We start from the raw sequence: 25,689 nt of genomic DNA on the forward strand, positions 1-25,689 counted from the left end.
AACATATTTGTAGATAAAAATATACATTTTTATACATAGTTTAAAAACCTGTATAACATGCTTTAATCAATACATATTCCACATAACAGATGAGCCATATAATGGGTTTTGGTCATAAGACATCCTATGTGCTCATACAAACCCTAATGCTTGGATCTAGGTTTCTCTATTGTACATGCTTTGAATCCAAGACTATAAACCCTAATTCTAGCATGCAAGTAATCATATTAACATGTAATTAGGTTTAAGAACATACCTTGATTGTTATGTAGTAATAACAATCCCAATTCCTCCTTGTATTGACTTTGGAATGCATAGAGTCACAAGTGTCACTCCTCTAATGGCTTACAAACACCATAAGCAAATGGAGAAGGTATAAAGAGAGAAGTGAGAGGTTAGAATTCGTATCTAGGACCTCTTGGGAAGGGATACACGAATTCATGACCCTAGGGGTGTTTATATAGGTGTAGAGATAGGGTTTCAATCATTATCCTTATCTAGTTGATTATCCATTAAGCAACCAATAATATAATCCTTGAATCCTTATCATACTCGAATTCTAAGGCTTTCCAACCTTAAATTCGTCCACCATATAAATAAGATAATCCTTACCTTATTTTGTAACTATCACATAATTACAAATCAGCCCCTCTAGTTTAATTAATTACATTTGATCACAAAACTAATTCTTAATTAATTATTGACCAATATTAATTAAACAGATATGATTTCTCCTTTAATATATTATTCTTATAACATATTAATAAATCATATTATCCTCTCTCTCTTTATTCATTTCTCCAATCAAGTTGCTTTGGTGAAGGCAACCCAAAAGGACCATGCACCATCGGGTCAAGTACATACCAAAATAGTTATGGACTTAGACACTAATCCAACAGTCTCCCACTTGGATAAGTCTAACAACTATTCTGCGTATGACTTCAGATCCTGATTTGCAATCGTAGCTTTCCAAAGCTGTTGTCAACTCTGATCATATCAGATACGCGTGTCCTTAGATAAGGGATCATATATTCCTCCATTCTAGATATCGTATGAGATATGATTTCAAATCATTCTCTTTGTACTATATCTCGATTTCCGATTTATGACGATAGACTAATTGAACAAATCAAATTAGCCCTAGCCCGGCCGAGCATTTACGTATGTCATCACTAAACCATCGAGGAGCCCAAAGATATCGCTTTTATCCTACCTTGGATAAAAGGAACGGATAAACTTTGATTCAATGCTCGCTTGCACTCACTCACCGAATTACACACAACAATATGTTTTATAACACCAAGTTACTGGTGCGTTTACATATTATCAATGTGCAACCGATTCGCAAGATACAACTCACACATCTCGGTTTCAAGAATATAAGATGTTATCGTCTCACCAATCACTCGTAATACAATTCATGGAGTGATCCAAGTGAGCGTGGGTTTAATCCAATGCTCAAATCATATTCATAAGCACTCATGAACGTTGCAGCAAACATTTGCTTATGTCTAATACTCTTCTAGACAATCCACACACCAATTCATGACAGTCTTCATTCATTTCTACTTCCAACATATGAACGACTGTGGCCCGTTTGAATAATTCGATTATTCTTAATAAACTCAATTATTCTGGAAGTCAAAACATGCAAGGTGAAACACAAGAATAATACTAATCCCATATGGCCTCAAACCTTTGAGTATAAACAAAACACGTTTTATTTATCACCATATCGATTACTCATTATTTGTCGTTTCGGGTAATCAACTTCGCATTTGAATTCCAACACTTGTCCCATGCTCCTAGCATGCACACAATGTTTACCTATGGTTCTTACTTTTGCGAAATAGACAAATTGAACACATTTCCAATCATTCTCATTTTACAACACCAAATCCATTTTCTTAAGTGTAAGAATGTCAAATTCTTGTTACTTATAGAATATACTAGATTCTAACACTTTATGCAACGATCCTTTTGTAATGTCACTGCACCAAAGTCTCAAAGACTATTGCCAATGATATTACAAATTCCTCTATCGGAGATTGTTACAAGACAATTCCTTAGATATGATGTCTCTCATTCAAAGTACATTCCTTTGAACATCCTTTCGCATAAAGTTTCTAATCTAGACATAGATTTTACTTCCCAACATGGACACACTTCCATATTTTCTATATGACAACTCATTCTTAATAGAATCTTATCTATTCGTAATGATGTCGATATCGTCCATCCAATATGGAAACACTTCCATAATTTCCAACACTATACTTCCAACTACTCGCAAGCGACCAATCCTCGTCGAACTTTGGATTGTCCTTTGATAGTTGTTTAATTATTTTAGTCAAAACCAATTCTAGTCCCTTTTCCCTCTAAATGCACTATACATTTGGAAAATTTTAGAATGGTCAAACATTAAAGCATTCGCAATCGATCCTATACCCGAAGCGTATGGGACACGACGCATAATGTTTTATTTGCTATGTTCTCAAAACTCGAATTGCGAAGAGGAATGCCGTAATCACAATCGAAATTTTAAGAACACACTATGTACCTTTGCCTAAATTTATTAACATTCCACAACCTAATCCTTTAGATTTGAAATGAAGCATAATATTCTCTCCCTTAATTATAGCAAAACAACCTTTCAACTCTTACAACTTTGCAAAGTATGACTCTTGTTTTCTATAATTAATATTGCCAACTATGCAATACGTGCCTTAATAATCATACAATCATAACTTTTATGCTCCCACTATCATGATGATTATTATAAAACATAACACTTATGCTCCCACTAGCTTCGACATGTATTCATAAACATCTTAACTTTCAGAAAAACAATACTTATTGAATTTCTTAAGTTCATGTTTCTAATACTTAGTGCTTTGATAATCTTTTATCAAGGCTTCTTGAACTTATACACTTTTGCCTTAGATAGTTCATATGTGTGTCTTAACAATTAAGACTAATTGCCAAACCTCACAATTCAAATTATGGAAAGGGATGCGGTAACCATGATCGAATTTGAGAATGCAATTTTACAATCACTATCTTTTAAAATCTTTCTTAGTGAAAGCATTTTCTCACAATCATTTTCATGAAGGAGGAAATCTTATGACACTTAGATTTAAACGGTGTATGTGTTCCTATCCATGCGAATTTGTTAAAACCAAAGTTTACGACAAATTCAAACTCATATGGATCGAACTTTCTAAATCTTGATTTCTTGCCTAATGGTAGCACAGCTGCCCACCACGTCTTCCAAGTAGTTAAGCATCTTACCTTTTTCCTATCAATGTACCTTTCATTGATCAAGGTCCTTGCCTTTTACGCATTCAAATGAGAACTCATAGGACTCACATGCATAATTAACTCGATTGGATTGGCACAGAAACAAAATAATGTCTTTACGATAGGTTGTAAACCTCAACTCGTGTGCTAGTGATGATCGATAAGGTTTATTTGATTTGTTCTTGAAACTTTTCGAGACCATTAAGACTCCCACTGACTCCTTGACATATAAGATTCTTTTGTCAATAAACAAACATATTTTCAAGAGTTAGTGTAGCTTGTATCAAAACACTTCATAAATTGGTCATAGTTGGTCTTTGTCTTATCCAAGACATCACAACTTTCCACATTTGATGAATGTTATAAACCTTTAATACTTTTTACTCATTGTCACAATCTTAACTTTAAGACTTGTTATTGGAACAAAGTATGATTGTCTTCTTGATTTGACCATTTCATCAATCTTTGATTCCTCTTCTTGGATATACAATTGTACCAAGACTCACTTAGAGGATCAATTGAGATATGGTTCTTAATCATTAAGACCTATCATAAAGCATAAAAGCCACTCTCCCTTCTTCTTAGAATGGAGAAACTCTTATCTTTCTGCCTATTTGATTCTTCTTATTCGTTTTGCTATTGATCTAAACCCTTTAATCAATTCAAAATTACACTTAATCTTGTAAGTATAATCATATTTACTAAACCTTTAGTAAATGATGACGAATATCTTTGTTACTCTTATGGTGAACTTGATCAACACACAACTTTGTGTACTCGATCTCCTAGTCCTTCACTTGACACTTTGTCAACGAATTAGTCTAATTATCAAATATGAAATTTCTCATTCATCATGCAACCAAGTTGCATGATTCCAAGTTTCTGTCCAATTGAAACTTGGGCGATGAGAAACTCTCCCTATTTGGTAAATTCTTGACTTTCCATAACACAATAAGAAACAAATCCATTATTGCTAATAATTTTAACATCAATTTTTCATACACGCCATTGTAAGGATAAATAAATAAAATTTAAAATCAAAATTTATTTTATTGCGGAAAAATTTGTCCTTCACAATGCAACTCATTGAAAAACTTATGCGAATACATCTTTCTTAGCAATCTAATTCTAACTCTAAGTAGTAGCTCAAGAATCTAATCTTCGAGAAACGCAATCAAAATCCATTCCTTCACGGTTAGATTTTGCTCACTTCTTCCCTTAAGCTTCTTTTCTTTTCTTTGATCCTTCTAAACATAAATTGTTTTCTTATCACATTATGTATTCAGAACCTAGAATGAAGCTTAAAAGAGTTAGTCAATGGATTTTACCTAAATTAGAGCCATACGTTTCGACTCTCCCATCTCTTAGATCTCTTAGGTAAATAGGGCAGCTTCGTCTCCAATGCCCCTTCTCTTGGCAATAAAAGCAAATTGACTCTTTTTGGAACAACACATGGAACTACTTCAGGCATCGCCTTTCTCTTATGATCAAACTTTTCGATCATTGCATGTCTTTCATTGCCATTGTCTATATCCACAGAGGTCTCGAAGGCAGATTCACCAATCAACTTTGCTTTTCTATTGCGCCAAACCATTGCTGATTCAGCAGCAATAAGCATATAGGTGAGATCTATAAGGGTCACGTCGCGGTTCATCATATAGTACTCTCTTACGAACTCACTATATGAGTTAGGAAGTGATTGAAGAACCCAATCAACAGCCATCTCTTCACCGACAATGGATCCTATCATTCTTAGTCTATCAATGTGCGACTTCATCCCTAGGACGTGTGCACACACCGACTTTCCTTCTTTATGTTTACTTGCCAAAAGGGCTTGAGTGATATTGAACTTTTCAATTTTACAATCTTGTGGGTTAGGGAGAATAATTGGAGGAGGAGGAGGAAGTGAAGCATGATTTCTTGTTCCTCGATCGAATCGTGGAATATCATCTTCATGTGGAATGCTTGTTCCACGGGATTTGAGAAGACCATAGTTGTCGAACTTTGACATCGGGAGAAAAACGAATTCAAGTTAGTTGATTGATTGAGTCCTTGGTAAATCACCCAAATGAAATTCCAAGGCTAGGACCCAACACAATATCCTACAACTCGGGAGAGGGATGCCGTAACCCAAATCGCAGAACATTTGAAGGTAAGTGAATGACGATTCACTAGTTTTCACCATGAGAAACGAAAAAGAAATTTAAGTTTTAAATCTATGAAAACTCCTAGATCCTTTGAGATTCATTGAACATTTCAATGGCATGTTTAAATCTCGATATGCCCCTCTTGTTTGTGACTGGGATGCCGAGGATCACAAAGCGGGTGTGAATAACCATGCAAACTACATGGTGCCCTCACATGTTACAATCACCTATTCGATGTGCCGGTAAACCACACACGCTCCACCGAACTATGACAAACATTGAGTCACCCTTTGCTACCTTTGCTTATAACCATTTAGTGTGCCGGTAAACCACACACGCTCCACTAACGTCTTCGCAAGGGCACAAAGTGTAATTTCATGGAATTGCATCAATTCACTTTTGCCTAAGTAACTAAGATTGGGAATTTGAAAAACATTTAGTTACTTTGTATTTCATTATACTTATAATGGAAGGTTTCGTCCTATCCTACCCGTTCGGCTAACGACCCTCCACTAGTCAAGAGTGCAGTGGGTAAGAGTGGATACCCATTCAATCGCCATTTTATAGGCAATTTCCTTAAACACCCCTTATAGACCAGCTTCGCGAATGAGGCCTACTAACGGTAAGACTGACTTTTACTTATACATATATATAATGTTAGACTTTTAATGTTATATATAGTATAGGGTGTACTTTATACTTTTAAAATACTATATGGTTAACTTTAACAATTACACTTTTAATTCAATTAAAAGGTTAACCTAAACTTTTATGGATTTATTAAACCTCTTTTAATTATACTCCTTAATTAATTAATAAAACCATAAGGGTGTGATTTGAACTTTTCAAAACATTACTAGAGTTTTAGAATTTAACATTTCTAATTAAACCTTTTAATCAACTTTTAAATTCCAAACCTTGAGGGCAAGTTTTGAAACATTTTTCAAAACATTAGGGTTTTAACTATTTAAATTTCAAAACAACAAAACTTTTTGGGTTCAAATTTAAACTATAAAACCTAAAGGGAAAATATGAAACTTTTCATAACAACAAGGATCAAATAATAAATAATCTAAACTAACATTTAGTTACATAATTATCCATATTTGATTTGTTTAATGATTTCTTGCAAAACAATTTATCAATTTACTCAAAATAATTAATCAATTATCTTATAAGGAAACAATTATCTTGTTAATTGATAATTATCTTTAATTAGATCAAGAATATAGTCATATATATCATAAAATCGGATTTATATTGATCTAACATGATAAGGTAACTATCCATATGCAAAAACAGCAAGAAATCCCGAGATAAGCATTATCTGACGAGTTGACTCGTCGAGTCAAGCATGGACTCGTCGAGTCTGCATGGACTCGGCGAGTCCAGCCTCCAAAACATCAAAAATCGAATTTTTTAGTTATGTCAAGCATCAATACAATTGAAACCAATCAAGGCTCTGATACCACTAATGGGTTTTGGTCATAAGACATCCTATGTGCTCATACAAACCCTAATGCTTGGATCTAGGTTTCTCTATTGTACATGCTTTGAATCCAAGACTATAAACCCTAATTCTAGCATGCAAGTAATCATATTAACATGTAATTAGGTTTAAGAACATACCTTGATTGTTATGTAGTAATAACAATCCCAATTCCTCCTTGTATTGACTTTGGAATGCATAGAGTCACAAGTGTCACTCCTCTAATGGCTTACAAACACCATAAGCAAATGGAGAAGGTATAAAGAGAGAAGTGAGAGGTTAGAATTCGTATCTAGGACCTCTTGGGAAGGGATACACGAATTCATGACCCTAGGGGTGTTTATATAGGTGTAGAGATAGGGTTTCAATCATTATCCTTATCTAGTTGATTATCCATTAAGCAACCAATAATATAATCCTTGAATCCTTATCATACTCGAATTCTAAGGCTTTCCAACCTTAAATTCGTCCACCATATAAATAAGATAATCCTTACCTTATTTTGTAACTATCACATAATTACAAATCAGCCCCTCTAGTTTAATTAATTACATTTGATCACAAAACTAATTCTTAATTAATTATTGACCAATATTAATTAAACATATATGATTTCTCCTTTAATATATTATTCTTATAACATATTAATAAATCATATTATCCTCTCTCTCTTTATTCATTTCTCCAATCAAGTTGCTTTGGTGAAGGCAACCCAAAAGGACCATGCACCATCGGGTCAAGTACATACCAAAATAGTTATGGACTTAGACACTAATCCAACAGCATACACACATAACACGTATTTCATAGGGAATAAGTCAGATCTATGAGATAGAAGGGAGTGAATATACACTCACACATATAACAACACAATAATATACACGTAGCATGTATTTTATATAATATACTTCATAATATTGCATTGGAAAGAAAATAACTACACACTCACTTGATCAGAAGATGATCGGTCAGCACTACGGCTTGCAGAAGAGGTGTTTCTCCATAGATCTGGAAGATCTTCACAAAATCGGGCTCCTCGCGGGCAGCGTTTCGGCTCGGGAATAATGCTCTTCGGGATCCTCGGGGCTTCGGATCTTGCTTCGGGGCTTGGGAATGATACCGGGGCTTCGGGATATGATTGGCATGCAAATTGAGGCAAAACTTAGAGAGAGGGAAGAGTTTGAACAAGAGAAAATGGCTGAATTCGAGTTCTATTTATAGGCTGCTGGGTCTGGGATTACGCGGGGCGTAATCTCAAATTATGCAGGGCGTACTCAGTACGCGGGGCGTACTCGAGTTACGTGGGGTGTACTTTGACGTCACTGCGTGCATCGACTGGTGGCACTCGAGTATTGGTCAGACAAGTTGCATCCGACTGAGTACGCTGGGCGTACTGAAATTACGCTGGGCGTAATTGACTCGTCGAACTTCTAAATTGCGTAACTTTCGCATACGAGCTCCGTTTTCGACGTTCTTTATATCCATGAAGGTCAGACCATACTCTACAACTTTCATTTAGACTCCGTCGGCTAGTTTTGACTTTTATTTTTATTATTTATTTTTAGAAGGCCGGGACAGAAAAACTTCGTTATAAATTCATAACTTCTTTGTCTGACGTCCGTTCTTGCCTAACTTTTCATTGTTTCGCTACTAACAACAAGATCTTCGATTCACATTTAGATTGTTTCGGCTAAAAACCGCTCGATCTCAAATCGAGTATTCAGGCTGCATACTGCTAAGTCGAAACTTAGAAAAATCATAACTTCGTCATACGAAGTAAGATTTGGGAGTTCCTTTTATGCACGCTCTCGGTTTAACGAAATCTACAACTTTCGTTTAGATCGCTAAGGCTAAATATCGCTCTATCTTAAATTCATATTTTACGTCACTCGGCGTCGTGTCGGTTCTGTCGCGAAACTTCGACAGGTCATAACTTCTTCGTAATAACTCGGATTTTGGCATTCCTTATATCTCCGGAATCCTTGTTTCAACCCCTACAACTTTACACAAAGATATCGGGCTTATCTCACACTTTAATTTTGACGCTTATTTTATTATTAATTCATTAAATTATAAAATTCAAGAAAATAAACACATAAATCACATAATTCACATAATTCACAAATAATACATTTTTATTATTTCAAATTTAGTTACAAAGGTTAACCTAGACTATTACATTGCTAAAAATGGCAAGCCCAGAAACACGGGCGTTACAGATATTAAGTTGGTTACTCTTGCTAGTTATATAAGTGTTACCCAGGAAAGCCCCATGCTTTCCTGCATGTTGGTTTCTAATGTGAACGATGTTAAAGATGTAAATTTGATTAAGTAATGTATTTTTTCCCCCGGAAAGTCCTGTACTTTCCTAAAAGTAATTGTTAGTTATTGAACTTCGATATACTGATTTATTTCCTTTCGTACCTATTGTATTAACTAGGTTTTCAGATAATCTAATGATATTATCTCAGAATATACTTAGATACATATCTTCATATTCATGTTCTTATTCGTAAACATATTCTTGTACTTATTCGTGTTTGTATTCGTATTCGTGACTGTATTCGTTTCCCTATTCCTACTCCTATTACCATTCGTATTCGTATTCGTATTCGTATTCGTAGTCGTATTCGTATTTGTAGTCGTATTCGTTTCCCTATTCCTACTCTTATTACTATTCGAAGTCGTATTCGTATTCGCATTCGTATTCGTATTCGTAGTCGTATTCGTATTCGCAGTCGTATTCGTATTCGTTCTATTCCTAATTATAGTTTCGTTATCCATTCTGTTTCTAGTTATAGATGTGTTATTCGTTCTGTTTCTATAGCTTCGTATTCGTTCCATTCCTAGTTATAGCTTTGTATTCGTTTTCGTATTCGTAATTAGTTATAATTGGAAATTAGTATAAGTTATTCGTAGATTATGAAACATAGTTTAGATTAGAATATTTTATCAAGAAATCTATGAATAGTTTGAAAGCTATATTCGTAATTCGAACTATTTGATAAACGCAGTTATTGATATTAGAACATACAGAATGAAAGCAATTAAACTAAAAACAATAAGTTTGAGTACAAGATCTCCTTGTACTTTTGCTTGTATTCCCCCCTGAAAACAGTGAAAACAATAGAAAAAGGGTAGGGGTATGAACTCACCGGACGAGAAATGTGGCGAATTCGGATGCTAAGTGTTGGTCCGGGGCTTGCAAACACACGAGGTTCCTAAGTATAATGTAAAGATACACATTTGTATCTAATTAGGACTTAGGTTGATTATTTGATAAGGACAATTGTTTCTAGTCGTGAAAACACCCCGATACAAGTGTTTGGAGGGACCCGGGTGGCGTTTAGGGACACATATAGTTAGGATAATGAGTTGGGACATCAAAGGAACACTCCTTAAGGAGTTTACGGCCACAAGACACTCTACCCATGAGTTTACGGCCGTTAACTCATGGTGGGGTGAGTTAAGGGCAAAAATGGCTTCAAATCACTTAAGGGAATTTTCTAGTTTTGGATTTAAAGGCTTGGAATGGATTTAAATCATCAAAACGATTAATTTATGGGTGTTTACGGCCTAGCATAGGCTCCTGGCCGTAAACTCCTTAATCCTCATGAAAATGGTGTTTAATGATGCTAAAACAAATCACATGTGATTGGTAAAATTGTTCCAAGGCCTTTTATGCATTTGTTTGGAAATTGGAAAGGGTTTTTGGAGTTTACGGCCATGGAGTATGTTCTATGGCCGTAAACTCTCCTACATGGTATTTTGTTATGTTTGAAGCCCTAAAAGTATTTTTGGTTGGTCCTTTGATTTATTCCAAGGCTTTTGGTGGTGTTGGATGGCTTTCTAACACCTTAGAATTGAATTTATACCCATTTTTAAGGAGTTTATGGCCCAAGCATATGCCTTGGCCGTAAACTCACACAAACCCTTCAAAGATGATGTTTCAAGTGTCCAAATGCTAATACCAATATTCTATAATTCATATCTAAGCCTTGTTTGTGGTTTGGAAGGGTTTAAGGTCAAGAAAACCCTATTTATATGAGTTTACGGCCCAAGCACATTCCTTGGCCGTAAACTCCTTCAAATGTCACAAAATCCATGTTTTAAATGTTTACAGTCCATATCTTGAAGTCATTTAGCCATATCTAGGTCCCAAAATTGTGTAGGAGGGATTTAAGGGCTCAAAACCCTTCAATCTTGGTGTTTACGGCCTAGGCACCTTCCTGGGCCGTAAAATCATATGTCATGTCCAATTCCATGATTAAATCTTGAATTTAGAAGTCAAATAAGCTATACAATGAGGTTAGGAAGTTACCTTAAGGATTTGAGACCTTAAAATTGAGTTTTGGACCCTAAATCTTGGATTTTAGGAGAGAGGTTAGAGAGAGAGTAGAGAGAGAAGGAAAAAGCTTCAAATGAGAGGTTTAACACGTTTATATAGTTCCCAAATCTTGGACACGGTGGAATTCTACCCGATACCGGTATTAAACGGGGTTTTAGGTTGCACCCGATTAAGTTTTCGTCACCCGGCGGGAATGTTTCTAACTTTTTGAAATGAATACTTTTGGGTTAATTTCATGAGTTCCAAGAGGTTTAGACACTCATTCAATTATAATAAACATATAAATTTAATTAGTTTTAACCCAAAGCAAGAACGAGACAAATTGGCTAACGGCGAAATTTCACGGGTAGAACAAGTTTTCGACGATAGAAAACTTTGGGTTGTTACACCAACATTTGGTGGTATGGTTAAGTTGTCGAGTATAGCAATTGTGTTTTAAGAAGTGTTTAGCAGGGAGTCAAACTCCCTTAGAGTTCGAGTTGTGCGATGCTGGAACATGGTTTTGTGGAGGTTGCTTGTTTAGAATCTGTGCAAGTATAAGAGAAGCTGTTGAGTAAGAATGTTTAAGTAATGCCGGTTGGGTCACCGGTGGTTGGTAGTCAGTGCTCTAAGTGGGGAGAGTTGGAAAATTCTCCGAAAGATCGACAAGTATTTGAGGTTGATTAGTTGTTTAGGATTAAGCAGTGTTTCAGGCAGCCAAGAGTGTGGGCTGGTATGAATAAGTGGCAGAAGAGTAGGGCGAGATACAGACCAAGGTTGGGCCTAGGGATAGGCCATGATTCGATTATAAGGAATGGAGTTAGAGGTCGGAACCCCAAGTGGGCTAGAATAGTATCTATGGGAGAGATATCCAGAAGGAATAGTTCAGGGTGACGTAAGAGAGTTTTGAGCGGTCTGGATAGACTGAAGGCCTGTGGGCGTACCAGTCAGGCCGAAGGCACGGGGAACAGTCCAGACAGGCTAAAGGCCAAGGAGGGTGGTTGAAACATCCTGAAGGTTCCAAGAGTGGTCCAGAAAGGATGAAGGCCTGGTGAGGCAGTCTAGCCATGCTGAAAACTCTGTATGTGTTAGTGGATTGGTTCGAGGAGAGTGAGAAAAGGTGTCACCATGGGATGATAATTGATATGGTCTGGCTCCAAGTATTGATCATGTTAGTGGAAGGAAGTGCATGGATCTGAGAATCCTTGCAACCAAATTCAGAGTTTATGGAAGTTTGAGAATAGTAGTTGCTCTACATGCATAATGTAGAGTGAAGTTTAGCTCAGGGGCATGTGCAGGTGCAGTAAGGGTTGTTGAGTGGATTTCCTGGAAAGGAAAGGCATGTAGCTCCGAAAGGAGCGTGAGTACTCCATAAGAGCAAGAACTGGAGTATGTGGATTATCAGCAGTACTTCAGCTATTGGTAGTAAATACTAGGATGGTACCAGTGGTATGGGAACACATCCGGGTTGGGTGTCTGTTGAGGTTGCAGAAGGATTTCCGGTAGTGTAGAACCAGAAGAGTTCGAAGGGGATGCAAGGATGGAGCCTTGGAATTTCCAGTATGGTTGTGATCAGGAAGTTATGTATGTAGCGGTAATTCATCCTAGGGGATGTTTGGAGGTATCGTTAATGTGTTGGGTTTTTCGAGCTGAGGATGTTAGAGCGGGTGCAGCATGTGTATGTGATTGCAGAGGAGAGCTCATGGGAGATGCTCAGAAACTGAAGGATGTGTCATCCTGTCAGCATGGAATAAAAGAGTTTGACTTTATAGGGGTTTGATAGCAGTGTTTGGAGGAACCTTGGTTGGTTCATCTGGGATGTGTTGCAGCAAGCTTCGAGGACGAAACCTAATTTAAGTGGGGGAGAATTGTAACATCCCGGAAATTCAGAAGTATAGTTGAAGGGCTAAAAGGGTAAATAAGAAGGTCGACTCAGAGAGTCAATGGATAGACTTAGTGAGTCGAGTCGCGTTTCGGGTCACGTGTTAAGTGAGCAACTCAACGAGTCGCATGGGTGGACTCAGCGAGTTAGTGCTGTATGGAGAAAACCCTAAAACCGGGGGTTGAGCCCTATATAAAGAACATGATACCCTCTCCCCAACCTCTTTACCTTCCCTTTGAGTTCCAGAAGCCCTAGATTCGTGTGAACTTTCCTTTGTGAGAGATTAGAGCCTTTGAGTAGAGAATCTTGGAGGGAACTTGAAGAGCAAGAAGATTGGAGCAAGGGGCTTTGCAGAGATTTAGCTTACTTTTCAGTTGGAGCTTTCATTTGAGGTAATAATCTGTTGTTTGAGCTTTTGTGCATCTAGATCTATCAATTGTGGGGTTTTTGGGGCATAAATGAGCTCCATCTCGAGTTTGGTGTAAGATCTAAGGTTGCTACCTCAGATCTAGGCTATTAATTATTTAGGACACCATAAAGTCTATGCCCAATAGTTGTTGGTGAAGTTCTTTTGTCCCAAACCTTAGCCCAAGAGTGTATTATGGTTAGATCTCTTTGGATTCACGTAAAGTTTGCCACTTTACGTGACGGATGGGTTGTAGGGGAGTGGATCTTTGGTTTGGAGCCCCTGCATGGCTTGGAAAGCCACTCTATGCATTAAGAACTAGAGGTACTCGGCGAGTCACATGGGTGAACTCGACGAGTTGGATGAAGATAGGAAGGAACTCGACGAGTTGGAAGAACAACTCGGCGAGTATGTTGAAGATTGCCTTGGACTCGGCGAGTCTGGTCATGAAGTCCTAACCTTTTTGGTTGAGCTGTGAATCGGTGAGTCGATGGACGACTCGGTGAGTTAAGCAGGAAGTGACTCAGAGTTTGTTGGACTCGGCGAGTCTTGAGGCGACTCGACGTGTTGAGTTGTGGATTAGAAGTTTCTGAGTATAGGGAATCGACGAGTCAGTGGGTTGACTCTGCGAGTAGAGTCAGTCATGAGGGTTGAATTTGACTGAGGACTTTGACTTCGACCAAGAGTTGATCAGTTGACTTCCAGGGGTATTTCGGTAATTATTGGTATTTATTGAGTCCAGTCCTTTTGTATTGATCAGTGATGGAGTTCGTGCCGGATGTTGGAGCAGCGTGATCTTATCTTTTCAGTCAGCAGTTGCGAGGTGAGTTATCCTCACTATATCAACATGGTCTAATGCACGAAGGTCGGCCCTTAATCGGATGGAAATCCGGGTAGTTGTTGTTATGTTATTGCTTTGTTATGTTTGCATCCTGGTAGTTAGGATGGTATATGTTAAAGACCTGGTTAGGGTTGGTATCCTGGTATATATGATGATGCTATGCTAGTGACCGGTTAGGTCGAAATCCTGGTGGGGATGTGCTATGTATGTGATCAGTTAAGATCGGTTTGATTAGTTGTGAATTGATATATGATTATATGTTTATGTGCACATGGTTGTTGGACTAGGGTTGGGTTGAGGCGGGTCCTGCTTTGTTCTGTAGGAAAACATACCTAGGGCGGACCGGCTGTCCTGAAGGCCTAGTGAGCGGTCCGGATAGGCTGAAGGCCCCGACAGGGCAGACCGGATGTGCTGAGGCTCGGAGAGTGGACCAGCCCGACTGAAGGCTCGGTGCGGACAGACCAGTCATACTATAGACTCAGAGAGTGGACCTGGTGAATTGAAGGCCCGGTGCGGGCGGACCAATCACACTGTAGACTCGATGTATATGGCTAGACTCGGAGGGTGGACCAGGTGGACTGTAGGCCGGTGCGGCGGACCAGTCACACAGTAGACCCGAAGTACATGGCTGTTCTGTTCTAGTTATGATATTATGCGTGTATTGTATTGTGGTTGGTATTTTGGGGGTATCTCACTAAGCTTTCGGGCTTACAGTTGTGGTTTCATGTTTCAGGTTCTTCAGGAGACCGTGGCAAGGCAAAGGCGTGATCATACCGCTCCTCATGTCTATGTTTTATGATATGGTTATGGGGAATACTCTGATAATAAAAGTATTGAAAACCTTTTTGTAATAACTTAATGAATGTGGGTTGTTTTTGAAAAGTTTAAATTGGTTGACATTTTTAGAGTGTTACACTTGTATAAACCTCCAATTTCCTCAATCGACCCTTGAAAACTCTAATCATATTTCCCTATCATTTGCGAGCTAGTGTGGTGCTTTTGGAGCTAAATAAGGAAGATGTTGGAAGAAGGAAGCAAGGATCAAGCAAGCAAGCCCTGATCTTTCAGTTGGCACTTTTCTGGACCTTTATAAGTGTCCAAGATCCAATTTTTATTCTTCTATGCATCTAGATCTTGAGTTTTGTCCCCTTAGTTTCTTGTTCTTGAAGGTTGGAATGATTAGATCTCATAAAGGTTGCAACTTTATGAATCTCCAGGTGTAGGTGACCTAGTAGAGTCTTGGATCTAGCCTATAGTAAAGTTTTGATGCCATACATGGAGTTTACGCATAAAATCCCCATTTTGACCTAATATGGGTTCAAGACATGCATTATACATGCATTTCTATAAAGCATAAACCTTTGGCATTGTTTTGGTTCTAGAATCTCTTTTGGAAGGGTGGGCTTCAAACATTACAAGCTAAGTACTTATTGGTTAAGCCCTTGTATCTCCAAGCCTTATGGTTGAATTGTTGGAACTTTCGAGTATCCTCAGGGGATAAAGTTGGAAAATTTATTCTTCTTAATAGCATTATGGGATAGAGTTGAGCTTTAGAGCCCTTGGAATCGATGGAAACAACTGAATGCATTAAGTTGTTGGAGCTCGGGAAAACACGGCATGGTTGCAAGCTAACACAGTGTGTTGGTTGAGGTTTTCTCGACTGTATGGATGTTGGCGTAACACGACATGTTTGTAGGTAAACACAGCATGTTGGGTCAGCACAGACTATTAACCATTGTAGTTGACTTTGACTTTGACAAAGTTTGACATTGAGGGTATTTTGGGTACTTTGAGATTTTTATGGAAATTGGTCATTGATGTAATTAGGAATCAAGCAGAGAGGTGAGATTCGGAGTTGGACCTCATTCGTTTTATTCAGTTTGCGAGGTGAGTTTTTCTCACGGTACTAATAGGGTCTAAGGCACCAAGACATACCCTCTGGTTTGTTAACCTGATATGTATGCAATTCTACTGTAGAGAGATGTTAGGTCAATATCTTGGTATATAGAATGATGTTATGTGATATGTAGATCTTTATGACCGTCTATGGGATATTTTATGATTATATATTATATGTGCACATGTTTGGTTAATGGTTGAAGATTTACTGCTTTGTGCGTGAGCCAACAAACCCGGGCATTCCAAGCTGATGGTTGAATGGACATGAGGGTATTCCATCATGGATGATTGGGCTCATAGTATGTTGGCATTCCAACTTGATGGTTAAGGGGCCTGAGGTATTCCAACCCGATGGTTGACTAGACCCAAAGTATGTTGACATTCCAACCCGATGGTTTAGTGGTCTAGGGTATTCCAACCAGATGGTTGATTGGACCCATAGTATGCTGTTTTGAGTTTATGTGATATTTGTATGTGTGTTGGTACTTTAGGGGAACTCACTAAGCTTCGGGCTTATAGTTTTTGATTATGTTTTAGGTACCTCTGAGGATCGCAGGAAGGCGTAGGCGTGATCGTGCACCTCATCATGTTTTGTTTTATGATCTTTGGGAGAAACTCTGATAATAATCATGTTTGAAAACTGTTTTTTAAACAATGGTGGTTTGTGGAAATGTTTTAAAAGTTTAAATTTTTGTGAAATTTTATGGATGTTACAAGTTGTATTAGAGCCTTGGTTTGAGTGAATTGGAGGATCACTAGTGTGAGTCCAGTCTTGAACTAAGGAAAAAGATTTTAAAACCGGCTTTTTAAATGGGTTTCAAAATAATAAAGGATGATGTAAAGTGTACGATCATCCGGAGCTAGTAAGGGGACCCTAAAATACCACACCATTATTTGATATTGTGATATGTTTTAACAGCATGCTAGTGATAGGCTAAGGATCTTAAGGATTTTTCATGATAGAGTTGCCCGATTATGTGATGCCTGATGGCCTAGGGCTCTTATCTTATGGAATTGATATAATTATTGTAGTTGCTTAGTGTAGGCATCATGGTTATGCATAACTAAAATTCTGTACCCTGAGAATGTTTAGTTTGGCCTTATTTCATGTTCATGTTTCGTGAGGGCTTAGGGTAGGATCAGATATTCAACTGTCTATAGGATCTAGTGTTATGTATGACTAGCATACACGAATGATGCAGGGTTGGTGGATGTTTCATGGATAAGTGTGTGGGATCAGCCGACCAGTGTCGAGATATTTAGCCTTCCCTCTAGGGAGTAATGATTACGAGTATGTATATGCTCGTTTATATTGTTAGGGGTGTTTTGATGACCCTACGAGACAAATACGGGTAGGTGTGGAAGGTAGTGTAGGCCCATACTACTGAAAGCATAGGACCCATATACGTAACAAGGAAGTCAAAACCCCTAGGGATTTTTTGGGAATCGGTGACCTGATATGATATGTACGTTATTTGATATCCTCCTAGTTTTTTTTTCAGTATGCTGACTACGCCTTGATTTGAGATTGGGTCCGGATCGAGATGAGGAGCTGGCAGTCAGGGTGGGTCGACTGTGTTGGATGACTAGATCAGGGAGATACTGCATGAGGAGGTTGCTACTCTTTTCCGAGTTCAGTTGATGGAGATATTTAGGTCTATTAAGACCATGATGATTGCGTACTTTGATGAGCGTTATGCTACTTTATCTGAGACTGCTGCTGTTGCATCCACTGTAGTTGTTGTGGCTGTAGGGATTGGTGCTGGGAGAGCTTTCTAGTATGGAGATTTCAGCAATATAAAGCCCCTACTTTCAATGGGATTCAGGACCGGATCATATCCATGAGGTGGCTATCTGATGTGGAGGGACGTTTTTCACCTGCTCTTCTCCAACTGACCAGAAGGTCAGGTGTACTCTGAACCTTCTGAGGACCGGAGCGAAGGATTGGTGGAGGCTTGCTACTAGTTCATATTCTGTTTTGTAAAGAGATGTCGTGACTTGGGAGTAGTCCTTGGAGATGCTCCGCTCTCGGTATGTGCCGCTGGTGGAGCGTGAGAGGTTGTGTAACATACAAGAATATGGTCAAATTTTTTTTTTTAATAATAGATAAAATACTAATTCCAATATCATCCAAACATGTCAAATATAAACCAATGTCTCAATTGTCATAAAATCAAAGTAAAACATCATGTGCAGAATCCCAATGATCTGTGCGGTGTAGTAAACCCGAGCTCTTCCCCTTGGAACCAGAAGTACCTGAAACATAAACTGAAAACAGTAAGCACAAGCTTAGTGAGTTCCCCCAAAATACCATGTTCCAAACATACAGTAAACATATAGTGGGCCCCGCCTGTCATTGGGTCCCACCAGGCTTCAAACCCCATCCGACATTGGGCCCCGCCCGACATCAAGCTGAGCTCGGTAAAACGGGCCCCGGCGAACATGCAATAGCATGTATCAAAATAAACACCTACACATGCAATAATCACATATATATATATATATATACATATATATATATATATATATATATATATATATATATATATATATATATATATATATATATATATATATATCCATCGGGCCCCACCCTGGATCGGGCCTTAACCCGGAAAACATATAAACACATCACATGCAAGAGTCACGGAGACAACTAGCGTACTAACAACATCATATAAACCTGAGCCGGCCTATGCGCCTTCAACCCACTAAACCTGGTAAAGAAACCTCACCTCGAATACAGAATGGTAGCTAAACAGATCTCGATTCTTAATATCGACTCAACTCAACCCCTAAACATAAAAGATTTCCTTAAGTTCAACACAAAATGCCCAGGAGCCACTTAGACGTCAAAGTTAAAGTCAACATTTCCGAGTTGACACAACTTGTCGAGTTCATTCATGAACTCGCCGTGTTTTATCTATCAGTCTGCGAAGTTGGTAGAAATTGATCCAACTCGCCGAGTTCCCCCATGAACTCGTCGAGTTCACCAGTAATTCAACATCTTAACCCATTAATCCTTCCTTAACGAAACTAAGAGCTTCATGACTTAGATCTTAGTTAAAATAGCCTCAAAAAGGGTAAAGTTTCCAACTTTACCCCTAAGAACCACGAAAATGGGTTCAAAATCCATACCTTAGGCTTAAAAGGGTAAGGACTTAATCATTAAGCACTAACTCACCAACGTATAACCCCAAACCGTAGATATGGCCCTAAAAACTGAAATATCATGTAAAGTTTCCAACTTTACCTTCAAGTATACATAGAAGGAGCTCAAATGATCCAAAAGAAGCTATAAGATGGACTCAATGAATGTATGGAGCCCTTAAGACCATAAAGTTGGCAACTTTATGCTAAAAGAGCTCAAGACGACCATAGATATGAAAGAATAGCCCTCGGGATGATCTTCAACCCCACCAATCACCAAACATGGCTAACAACATCAAAACAAACCCAAAAAGGAGATCTAATCAAATATTGAGCAAGTTTAGAACTTTATACTCAAAATATGTTGGAAATGGTGCAAAGAATAAAGATCTTGAAGGCTGCTACTGTTGGATTAATGTCTAAGTCCATAACTATAATTGGTATGTACTTGACCCGTCTTGGCATGGTCCATTTGGGTTTCATAGCATCGAAACATTTGGATAGACCGTTTGTGACAAGAGGACATTTGTGACATATTAATATATTATATGTTCTAATATATTAATATGAAATTATGTTATTTAATTAGTATCGATCAAGAATTAATTTGGACTTAATGTAGTGATCAAAAGAGACTAATTAAATATATGGGGATTGATTGTGTAAATCATTTATTCTTTTATATGTGGGCTTATGATCCAAGATTCCTTATGTTGGGTTTATCCCATGTGGTGACCCATGGATATTCCATGGAGGTTACACCCATGGAGCATAAAGAATGAGTAAAGTCATGGGTTACATGGTGTAACCCTAATGTGCACACTATATAAGGACCCCTTTGGCTCAAGAAACTGGCACAAGTGATACATATGTGAGGACTATCCGATTTGAGCATGGAGTGTCTTCTCCTCATGGTTATTCCATGTGTTGGTGATGTTGTGTGAACGATTTGAGGTGTCACATTTGGGACACTAGGATCTGAAGCTTCATTGAGTCAAGCTACATCAATAAGGTATGTATTCTATCCATTTTATTACCAAAGTATCAAAAGATTGTATGCTGGTTAGGGTAATACCTTGGAATACTCATATTTGCATGTATAATAGAGAAAACATAGATCCAAGGTATTTAGGGTTGCATGTACACTTAGGAGTGTTAGAATGCTGAAAAACCAATAGTGTTATCAGAGACTAGGCTTGTTTTCTCTTATACTTGATGCAAACTTGTTTTGTCAAAACTGAAACTGTCCATACCATAAAACTCGACGAGTTTATGCAAAAAAACTCGATGAGTTCATCATTTTGGGCACGAACTCGATGAGTTCCTCAAGGAACTCGACGACTTTTGGGTGTGCTGACAACTTGATGGTTGATGTTTTTGGCTGGAATTGGACTAGGAACATTACCCTAAGCTGTTTTTGAACTAGTAAACCTGTTTTTTGATATGGTAATGTTCATGCTAATCCAATTTCAAAGATAATTGTCAATAGATTCATGTTTTGTATTAGTTTAATGTTTAGGCTAATTACATGGAAAAGATTGATTTGAATTATCTTGTACTTATGAGTTGCTTAGATTAATATAAAATTTATGTGAAATTGTTGTTTTCAATGCAAATTAATCTAAGAGTTGATTCTAAAATGTGTTTTTGTAACTTGTCCTCAAGTTATATGAAAAGTCACATTTAAGATTCATAAAACTCATAAATATTTCATAGGTTATGAATAAAGGAAAAGTCACATTTTTTTAATAGTTTAAAGTTTTCCATAACTTGTCCTCAAGTTATGGAACTTGAACAGTTTTTGGATTAAAACTACTTTAAACACATAAGTTATGGAATTGAAAAGTTTTAAAAAGTTTCAAAACTTTCCCTCAAGTTTTGGAATTTGAAAAGTTTTCCGTTATGAATAATTTAATTCCAAGTTAAGCCCTTAGAATTTTAAAAGTTAAAATCCAACCCTAATGCTTTATAATATCATAAGTTAATTATATATATATATATATGTATGTATGTATGTATGTATGTATGTATGTATGTATGTATGTATGTATAAGAGCAAGTCGTCCTACCATTAGTAGGCCTCATTCACGAAGCCGGTCTATAAGGGGGGTATAAGGTTACTGCCTATAAAATGGTAGTTTAATGGGTGTCCACTCTCACCCACCGCTTCCTTGACTGGTGGAGGGTCGTTAGCCGAACAAGTAGGACATGGACTATAATTCTCCCTTCATTAAAAGTATTAATGATAAATATAAAGTAACTAAATGTTTTTATAATTCCCAATCTTAGTTACTTTAGGAAAATGTGAATAACGTGCTAATCCATGAAATTACATTTTGCACTTTGTTTAAGTCGGTTAGTGGAGCGTGTGTGGTTAACCGGCACACTTGCTTGATTTAACAAGGTAGGAAAAGGGTAACATAATGTTTATCATAGTATCGGCGGAACGCGTGTGGTTAACTGGCACATCGATTAAGAGGTAAATATTAAGGGTACCAAGTAATTTGCATGGTTACTTCACACCTTGTTTTGTGATCCTCGGCATCCCAGTCACAAAACCTGAAGGGTGCACTCGAGATTGAAACATGCCATTGATCAGTTCAATTGAAAGACCCTCATTATCGTATTCTTGAAAGACCCAAAATTTCATACTTAACAATATAGTTACTCCGAAACATGCTACTTGCATATTCATAAAAACAATATTTTACATTGAAAAAGAGGTTACAAACTACTGAATACAAACCAACTATTACAAAGTGTTATATATTACATAACTACCCAGGATATTGTAATTTATATAAACATAAACTGAAGTACAAAAGTACTACTACAAACTATTCTAAATCTTCCAACAGTATACGATCATACTGTTTACTTATCTCCTGCAATTGTTAAACATTGATAGGGTAAGCGGTGACTCTTAGTGAGTTCAATAATAGATAAAATATAACGTTATGCAATATATATATATATATATATATATATATATATATATATATATATATATATATATATATACTTACATATGGCAGAAGGAAAGAGAAACAAGGAACCACAAAGGCATATGTGAATCATGTATGAAACTTTTCATATCAATCAATGACTTGATTCAAAGATATATAATCAATGAGACATAATAATTTCCATACATGATATACATCAATAAAGCTTCGGCCCAAATGGCACAGAAGACATAAGATTTCCGATTAACATCTTGGTAGATTTCAGGCTTATAGCCTTGTCTAACCATTTGCCAATGTCATAGAATAGAAGTCATTCTCTTACGGAGACATGCTCTACATGGCCAGAGGCTACGTACAAGTACCAATGTGAATCTAAGTCCTTTCACTGATCACATGGTCAAAGGTATTACTTTTTCTACTAAAATAGCGAATAAAATAACATGGGAAAATAACCCGGAATAATAACACTGAAAAGCACATAGCACATATAAAACATAACATACAATTGTTCTTGTATATTGAACTCACCTTGAATTAACCGGGGGTCAAAATAGTAATTTCGGCAGCACTTCGGCTTTAAATATGACTTTCTATGTTGATAACTATGACCTTTATTGAAAACCGGGCTCTGCGAAGGTAGAGCTTCAAAACCAAAAATATAAAATTTTCGGGCTTCTCGGGATCTTCGGGACGTGTTTCGGGTACTAAAATTGATATCGGGGCTTCGGGGGAAGTGAAAATAGTGGACATATGGAATTACGGGTGAAAAAGGGAAAAATATCAAAACAACCCGGGAAGGCTCACAGGCCTTCTATTTATAGGGGGAGGTCCAGATCCGAAGTGAGAGGGAGAGGGAAGGTGGAAGCGAGATCGGACACGCGGCAGGAGGGCGAGGCTCGAAAGGCACGGAGCTGGCTCGCTCAGGCGCGACACGTCTCGGTGACACAACTGCTTCGGATGACTCATCGCGACACGACTCGGACGACCATTAGACCTCGCATCGCATGGTTCTTCAGCTCGGACATGCATCTGTATGCGAGAAGGGTGACATGGCCGAAGCTGAGCTCTGCGATTCTTCACGGTTTTTACATTTATTTCGATTTTTTTGCCCCGAACTTCTAAAATCCATAACTTTCGCATATGTGCTCCGTTTTCAACGTTCTTTAGATGCACGCGTAGGCGGGAATATAATATACAACTTTTGTTTAGACTTCGTCAGCTAATTTTGACTTTAATTTTAATATTATTATTTTTAACTGACCGGGACAAGAAAATCCGTTAAAAATTCATAACTTCTTCTTCCGACATCCGTTTTCGTCAAACTTTTTACCGCTGTACTAATATTGACGAGACCTTCGATTCTCGTTTAGGTCGTGTCGGCTAAATATCGCTCGATCTTTATTTCGAGTTTTTAGCTATCTATTGTATTCCGAAACCTAGAAAAATCATAACTTCTTCATACGAAGTCAGATTTTGGTGTTCTTTTTATCAAACTTCTCGGTTTAACGAATACTAACACTTTCGTTTAGATTACTAAAGCTAAAAAGTAGTTTATCAAAAACTCACTTTTTACGTCATTCAGCGTCGTGCCGGTTTTGTCGCGGATCTTCAATTGGTCATAACTTCTTCGTTATGACTCGGATTTCGATGAGGTTTTCGCCTAAATGTTTCTAACGAAATTATCTACAACTTTAAATAATAAAATTTTACTTATTTCAAATTTTATATTTTTTCTAAATTTCCCTGTTTGACATCTGATTGGAATCTTATAAGACTTCCAATACTTTCTGAATGATTCTAAGCATAGTTTTACTTCAATTGTAGTAAAAACTATCTGTTAGAACTCAATTACTCTAATTCACATTATAATTCGTATTATTCATTACAAAACATGAATTTAAAACGTGTATGTTACAAATATCTACTCCTTTTGAGGATTTCGTCCCCGAAATTATATCAATTAAAATAAATGGGGATATTTCGCTCTTATCTCATTCTTATTTTCCCAAGTATAGTTTGGGCCTCAATGGTGTTTCCACTTGACAAGAACCAATTCTACTTCTTTATTACGTAGATTAGTTGTTCTTTCATTCACGATCTCTTCAGACTCTTCGACATATCTTCACTTATTATCCAATTTCACCTTGGATAATGGAACTGTCTCATCATAGATGATCAAGCATTTGCATAGATAGCTCACATGAAACACATCATGAATACCTGCCAAATCTTCAAGCAATGCTAAGCAGTATGCTTGCTTTCCAACTCTTTGGATTATTTTGAAAGGACCAACATTACGAAATCACCCACCTGGAATTCTATGGGTTGTCTCGTCTTTTCCGTATTGGACTTCTGTCGATCCTAGGCCGCTTTCATTTTTTCTCGTACAATTTGAATCTTGTCGGTGGAGTCTTGAATCATTTCAAGGCCTCCAAGGATCTTCTGTCCTATGTCTCACCAACATAATGTAGCACTTGGTTTCCGGTATGTGAATTTTATTTGAGCATTTCCCTATTTTAGCCTTGGACTTGGCGAGTCATATCGTCCGACTCGCCGAGTAAGGACGAGACTCAGGACACGTTTAAGTTGGCAACTCGGCGAGTCCATATCCCGGACTCGGCGAGTCACCGCTATTGGATGAAACCCTAAATTTCAAGGGTTTGCACCCTATTTAAACCCTCATTCCGCCCAACCTCGTCCCCATTCACCCTCCAGAACTCCCAACCTCGCTTTTCCCTTATTTCCTTGAGAGATTGAAGTGTTTTTGGAGTGTTCTTGAAGATTTTAAGGAGAAAGAAGAGTAGATCAAGAAGAGGAGAAAGAGACCAGGCATCTTTGTGTCATCCCAACGTTTTCCTTGAGGTATAACTCGTTTCCCCCCTGTTTTCAAGCTTGTAATCTCTTTTAGCTTCATAGGAGTCCTTCTTGGGCTCTTCCCCAAGCTTGTTTGTGCTTTGTGGGTTGTAATAAGTTGTTAGCCTTTAGATCTAGGCATGATTTAGTCCCTGGAACTTGGATCTAATGCCTTTATGGGGTCATATTGCATGAAAGCCCTAGATCTACCTCTTTTGGTGTACTTTGAGCCTTAAAATCCATATTGGTGAATATCTACACGTAAAGTTGGAAACTTTACGTGTGATTTGTGTCCTAGAAGCCCAGATCTGTGAATGGCATGGACTGGAATTGAGCAAATCGGCGTATTTGATGGATGCATGGCTGCGACTCGGCGAGTCGTATATGTGACTCGACGAGTCTGGTCGCGAGTCACTGGACTGGTCCCTT

This window comes from Lactuca saligna, chromosome 2 (genome assembly GCF_052625555.1).
Source record: "Lactuca saligna cultivar CGN05327 chromosome 2, ASM5262555v1, whole genome shotgun sequence".
Classification (NCBI taxonomy): domain Eukaryota; kingdom Viridiplantae; phylum Streptophyta; class Magnoliopsida; order Asterales; family Asteraceae; genus Lactuca; species Lactuca saligna.